Below are 6,561 nucleotides of genomic sequence, written 5' to 3'. Positions count from 1 at the left end.
GTGGAAAATTAATTGGTACTAGTTGAGTGGAGCCATAGGAATTTTCGAAACATTTTTCAGATGCGGATCATTAGTTGGTGGGTTATTTAAGACTTGGACGGTTATGCCCTTAATTCAGGAGCAATTTAGTAATTTTGGCAAGAGGCTTATAAATAGGACAGATCCCCCCCCCCCCAATTAGACACACAAGCGTCTGACCCAGAAAAACCCAGAACCCTCGACTCGCCGGCGACTTGACCCACCCCGACAAGTAACAGTGGCACGTACCTTAAGGTTCTCGAGAGTACAACACTCAATCGATAGAGCATTGTAACCCAAGTTCCTTAAGATATGTTAAACCCTTTAGTTTTAAAAGCGGGTTGAATCAGAGTTTTTAATAGTAGTGGAAATTTAAATACGTTTAGATTAAACGTTGTTTTGATAAACCAACCCCACTCAAGGTCACATGTGTTTAAAGAAGCCTTCAACAAACTTGTAAATGATTTGAATTTCAACCCAAAATAGAACTTTCGCTTAGTTCAAAACAGGTAACCGAATTGAAAAACGACAAGTAAAACGAACCTAATAATTATTACAATCATTTTCGAAAATAAAAAAATAAAGGACTATCAAAGTCAAATGAATTATACAACTTTGGCTAATTAAATCACGTAATGTCCAAAATGATAATTGAAAATGAAATTTGCTCAGCTGGAAATCACTAGAGTTGACAAGTCCAACAATAGCCCACTCGATCTCAATCCACGTCCTCGTAATCGCATGCACAGTACCTGAAAAATCCATATAGGGGTGAGCATCACATACATTCATTGCCCAGCAAGGGCTACCGGCTAGGTTTGAAAATACGATACTTAAAATATTTAATACATATCTAGTGAGCTCAGCATAAAATACTTAAAAACAATGCATAACACTAAACCTTTAACTTGATTTATAAAATGAAATTGTGGCATGCTCATACATCCATTTAAAACATTTGGAGCTCCAAATCCATACCTAATGACCGGCCAGAATGCCAACTACTGTTACCTAACACATAATCCTTGGTAAGAGCTAGTAAGACTGTCCACTTCACTGGCTATACCACCTAGACTAGGCTTCCCTAAGGACAATCGACCTAGTCAGTCTGTATAGCCCCTCCGGAGGTTTAGGGGATCGAAACCCAAGGTCATCATAATGTGACCTTTCACCTGTAGGTCATCCCAAAAGATATCGCAATACTTAAGCAGATATCTAATGATCACAAAACCACACAATTATGCCAACAAAAAATATATGCAAAGTTCTCATGCAACATAAATTTATATATATATCTCACACGCAGAAAAACTCACTACAAGAAAAACCTTAATATATATCAGTGATAAACCGATATCCTATTTGTTTGATAATCTAATATCATATACAACCATCGTTATCGGATATTAACCATTTCTTATATCTTAAAAACTTCATTCTGATATGTAAGATACTTATGATATCGTTATTTTTTTTGAAATTGATATAACAAATGTATTCAATATCGTCTTGGTGCTTAAAATCAGATATAAAAGGTGTATAACATATCGGTTTTGTACTTAAAATCGGATATAAAAGATGTATAACATATCGGTTTTGTACTTAAAATCGGATATAAAAGGTGTATAACATATCGATTTTGTACTTAAAATCTAATATAAAAGGTGTATAACGTATCAGTGTTGTACTTAAAATCTAATATATAAGCTGTATAACATATCGGTTTTGTACTTAAAATCTGATATAAAAGTATACTTTAGATATCGATTTTTTGTTTTTTAAAGGATGTTGAAACTCCATTTCTTATCGTTGCATTTTTACATAATCTGATATGTAATAGGCTTCTGATATGGATAGAAATTGATTAGTAAATATGCATCCACACAACAATTATTAGGCTTCTAAAGTAATCCAACTTCAATTCTTCCATTCATATAAATTAATCCAACATCTAAACTCAGTAATGAAGTTAACAAAAATAAATTACAAATTCATATAAAAATATGGATAGCCCTCATCAATGCATGTATACCCCAAAATTACTATTCTATCTCCATAACCTTCACAAAATCCATCTCTAGCTAGATCCTAATTAAACACATGCCAATAGGTACAAAATAATTAAGGCATGGCAGTGCAATTCAGCTAGGCCTAAATTCTACCTATACAAAAGATTTGAATGTCAACTAGGTAGTATATATCTTCATATCCACAGCAAAATGCTCAAAAGGTACCAAAAACATACATGTCAGTCTAAATAAAATTCATGGAAACAAAATCTCCCCATTCAACCCGGACTTCATCTATTTGTTCTTGTGTGTAACTGCTCCTCTTGTTCTTCAGGTGACTCCACTGAAAACAAGAAAGAAAAGTCATTAATAAGATTGCAGCAAAGATCTCAAAGGACATTAAGAAAATATAGGCCAAAAGTATTGAATTTAATAAGATTGCATTAATAACATTGTAGCAAGGATCCCAAAGGGCATTAATAAGATTGCAGCAAGAATCCCAAAGGGCATTAAGAAAATATAGACCAAAAGCATTAATAAGATTGCAGCAATGATCACAAAGGGCATTAAGAAAATATAGGCCAAAAGCATTAATAAGATTGCAACAAGTATTGAATTTAATCAAGATTGCATTTCTAGAATCCCAAAAGGCAATGAAATGTAGGCCATGCCAGCAAGGGCTTTCAGATGGCAGCACATATATATGATTCAAAAAATGGATCATGCAAGTATAAATGAGTAGCCACAATATCAGCCTAGAGTTAAGCAACAATTCAAGTAAAAAATAATGGAAATAGAAGAGAAATGCAGACCACCAACCCAAACACACATACTGAGAGAAAAAATTAAAAAGAGGCAAAGCCAGAAAACAAAGTTTTAAAAACTAGCAACAAACTAGTATCCTAGGCCATCCCCTCCTCCTGTAATTCCCTTTTACAAGTTTCCCAAGTTAGAACTGCACAAAGGATAGCAATGTTATTAGCTAAATAGTAATGAACCTATTAGAGCTCAATATAGTGAGAGTGAAACCCCACTATATTTTATATATAAATATATATCTATAACTGCTCATTTGAGATTTTTTAAGCTCGAAGTCCTAAATTTAAATCCTTTAGTTCCATTAAGTTAGTATTGTTTTAACCAGGGTACTTAAAATTAAGGGTCTATAGTCCTAAAACTCTCTTTTCTTTTCTCTCTGTTTTGCAAACTCTCTAAAAGATTATTCATGACCATAAGAACTCAAAGAAACTCATGCAGTAGAATATAGATGGATCAGACATATAAGAAGTACAATGAAACAAATCTATAGAAAAGCATACAAGTTCTTTTTAAATATCAAACAAGAATTTAACCATACCAAACAAGTATAGAAGAAAGCCACAAATATTTCTAATATACATAGAACATTAATGCCTAGCTTCCTTAATTGAATAAATTGTTCAGCTTTATAATTACTTGTCTATTAATTTCTCACTTGATGAGGACATCCTGCTGGAATAAAAAATGCCTCACCAAGGTATTGCTCAAATGTCCATGGCTCCACATCTGCATATAAAATTACTTGTTAACAACACTGCAGCAGGACATTGCTACTAATCCTTTTTCAGTGGAGCACTCATTCAAAAACTTCAATTCCTTGACATACTTAACTGAAATATTGATACAAAATGAATGATATGATTAATACATGACACCTATGGGAAGTGGAGTGCAACCACACTATAATAAATTAAATTTTAGAAACAAACATGCATGTATTCACATTTTAAATCAAATTTCAGATATCATTCTATCTGGAGCTCAACAATATCCTTATTGCTCTGGAGACCCTTCAGAAAAGCCTTTTGCAACTTTCCATGCTCTCTTTGCACTACAGTTGCAATTTGTGCAGCTCTAAGGAGAAAATCAGCCATTGTCTCAAGATCAGCCTCCAGACAACCACTTGACGTCATAGCAGGGGTACCTGAGTGGTCAACATGGAAATTTATTAAAAATCGTCACAACAACCTTTGAAACTTAAAATACAGCAAATTGACATGTAATTAACATCACTCACCAACCCTTACTCCTGCAGGAGTAATAGTTCCATTGTCACCAGAAATTGCAATCTTGTTGAGAGTAATGTGGCACATCTCACATACCTTCTCATAGTTCTTGCCTAAAGAAGCGTGGCTAGAACAATAAGAATAGGTTATACTCAAGTATAGAGCCCTAAGAATAGAGATATTAAGTCCTCATATGAAAAAAAAAATACATGCAGGGATAAATAAACACAAATATAGAATAAGCAAAGAGGAAGAGATTCCAAAATAATTTTACATCTTTATTCGACATACATAAAGTCATTCATTTAGAGGCCAATGAAAAATAAAACTATATTCTTAGGGTTTTTTTAATGTTCATAGCAAGCACTACTTATGAGCAAGAAAATAAAAAGGAAGGGAAAGAGGGGTATCAAGAATTATATAAATGAATGGAGCCATCAACACCACAAATGTGTCAGGATTTCCATATCTTGATACAACCTTGACTAATGTCTTCTTACAATCATACTATTCCCATGTTAATGTCACATCATCAACTAATACTATTTATTTGTAGGCTACAACTCACTTAAAGGGAGCATCTGAAATAGATTCAAAGACTGTATAGTGGCTCCTGAAGAAGGTTTAGCAGTACAGAATTTTATTGGAACCAAGTTCAAGTTTTGGATTAAAACTATGTTCCATGGACTTATCACCTAATGTCCTTGTCTCAGTAGGACATGAGACTGGTAAGTCTCTGGTTACTGGCCGGAACCTAAAACCTTCAGAAAACATTCAGACACAAACCTTGGGCACATACCTAAATGCATGCATCAAAAGGTTAAATTAATAGTACCCACCCGGTCCGGTCTCTTGTTCATGATTATATCATCTCTTCAAAGATTATCAAGTCATGAATCTATTATCTATAACTGCAACATTAATTATCAAATCTCAAAATCAAAAACTTGCACAATAATCATAAGGAACAAATTATGTGCCTTTAAGTGTGACAAGTTGTAATCCCTAATCTCATAGACAATAAATTTTAAAGAAAATACAACTCCATATGAACTTCTTTGGAATTCGATTGGATCTCAGAAGTTTTATGTGCCTACATCAATAGGACATGGCACTTGTAATTGTGTATGGATATGCTACAGGACACTAGAACCTCGGGATAACAAACAGATCGAACACTCAGGCATATACCAACATCTAATGCCCATATCCAAAAATGTTTTTTTTTTCTCTCTCTCTCTCCCTCTCCCTCTCCCTCTCCCTCTCTCTACTTTATATGAAAATTATAAGCATGCTTTTTTTGATATATATACATATATATAGTTCTATAAGTATGCACGAATACAAGGAGCTTTATGCTAATACTTTTTCGTTTCACATAAATAGCCTATGGAAGATAGCACAATCATAATCAAACCCAAACCTATATACTTATTCCTTAGCAACTAAATTAATTAGTATATGACCATATTATGAAACACCAGGTAGAATGTAATATATATATATATATATATATATATTGATAGCAACTAAATAGCTAAAGAGTTTTGCTTCATTATCTCATAACAGATTAAAGGCTAACATTTTTTTTTGTTCTAGTGAAGAATTTGTCAAGCAGTTGGCGTGCAATGTTGCAGAGTAGCTTTGTCTTTCTCATTAGGCTAATGGTTTCCTGTACCAAACACATAAGAAGAAATAAAGAGAAGTATTTAATTAAGCCTCATATAATTGTGAAGAAATTGAAAAAAATCAAATCAAAATGAGAAGAAGCTAACCTGTAAAGTATAGCCGATAAAACCTTAACTTTGTTCTAGTGACCAAGATCGCAATACCCAAATTCTGCATAAGGATATTGAAACATAATTATCATTGAATTACTATAATTAATGATCAAAAGTGCGAAAATACCTGACCCAAGCTCCAAACATAACAAGATGGTGGACAAAAGGCCCTAGATCTAAAACTAAAACCCTCATTGATCCATTTATTACCAAGTTTTTGCGGTGAATGTAATTAAATTTCTTTCCGAAATGCCCTAGATTTGAGACTGAAACCCAAATTGATTCTTAACTCCGAGATTTGTTTAATCAAAGAGAAGAAGAGAGAGAGAGAGAGAGAGAGAGAGAGAGAGAAGAGAGAGAGAGAGAGAGAGAGAGAGAGAGAGAGAGAGAGAGAGTTGCATTACTCGTTCTTGATTAATTTTCTGGAGACCAGTACAAACGAACTAAGAAAACCCCAAATTTGAACCAAAACAGAAACCACAAAAAGCCCCTAATTTGAAACCTTATTTTTAGAAAGAAGAAAACCACGAGGAGGAGGTACAGAGAAAGGGAAAGAGCAAAAGACATGAGGGATTGAGCTTACAATTTCCACACTCTAGTTGATCGACGCCGTAACCAAAGGACGTCATCGACGCAAAAGAGAGGAGGGAGAATGAGAGCCACCGACGCCAAGGACTTTTGGTAGTGGCGACGCCAAGATCGACTGAG

The 6,561-nt window shown here is 34.0% G+C and overlaps 1 long non-coding RNA gene across 1 annotated transcript; it reads right to left on the bottom strand.

Moving 5' to 3' along the window:
• Positions 1–3,850: 3,850 nt before the first annotated feature.
• Positions 3,851–5,718, bottom strand: LOC147285901 (uncharacterized). Its single transcript, XR_015122106.1, has 3 exons — positions 5,655–5,718; positions 4,084–4,185; positions 3,851–3,990 (listed from the first exon to the last, which is right to left on the bottom strand). It is a non-coding gene; the product is annotated as an uncharacterized LOC147285901 (long non-coding RNA).
• Between the last annotated feature and the right edge of the window lie 843 nt (positions 5,719–6,561).

The sequence above is a fragment of the Dryas octopetala genome, chromosome 4 (assembly GCF_963921425.1).
Source record: "Dryas octopetala chromosome 4, drDryOcto1.1, whole genome shotgun sequence".
NCBI classification, from domain to species: domain Eukaryota; kingdom Viridiplantae; phylum Streptophyta; class Magnoliopsida; order Rosales; family Rosaceae; genus Dryas; species Dryas octopetala.
Note: the sequence above shows the minus strand (reverse complement) of the source record. Positions and strands in the feature narration are given on the sequence as shown.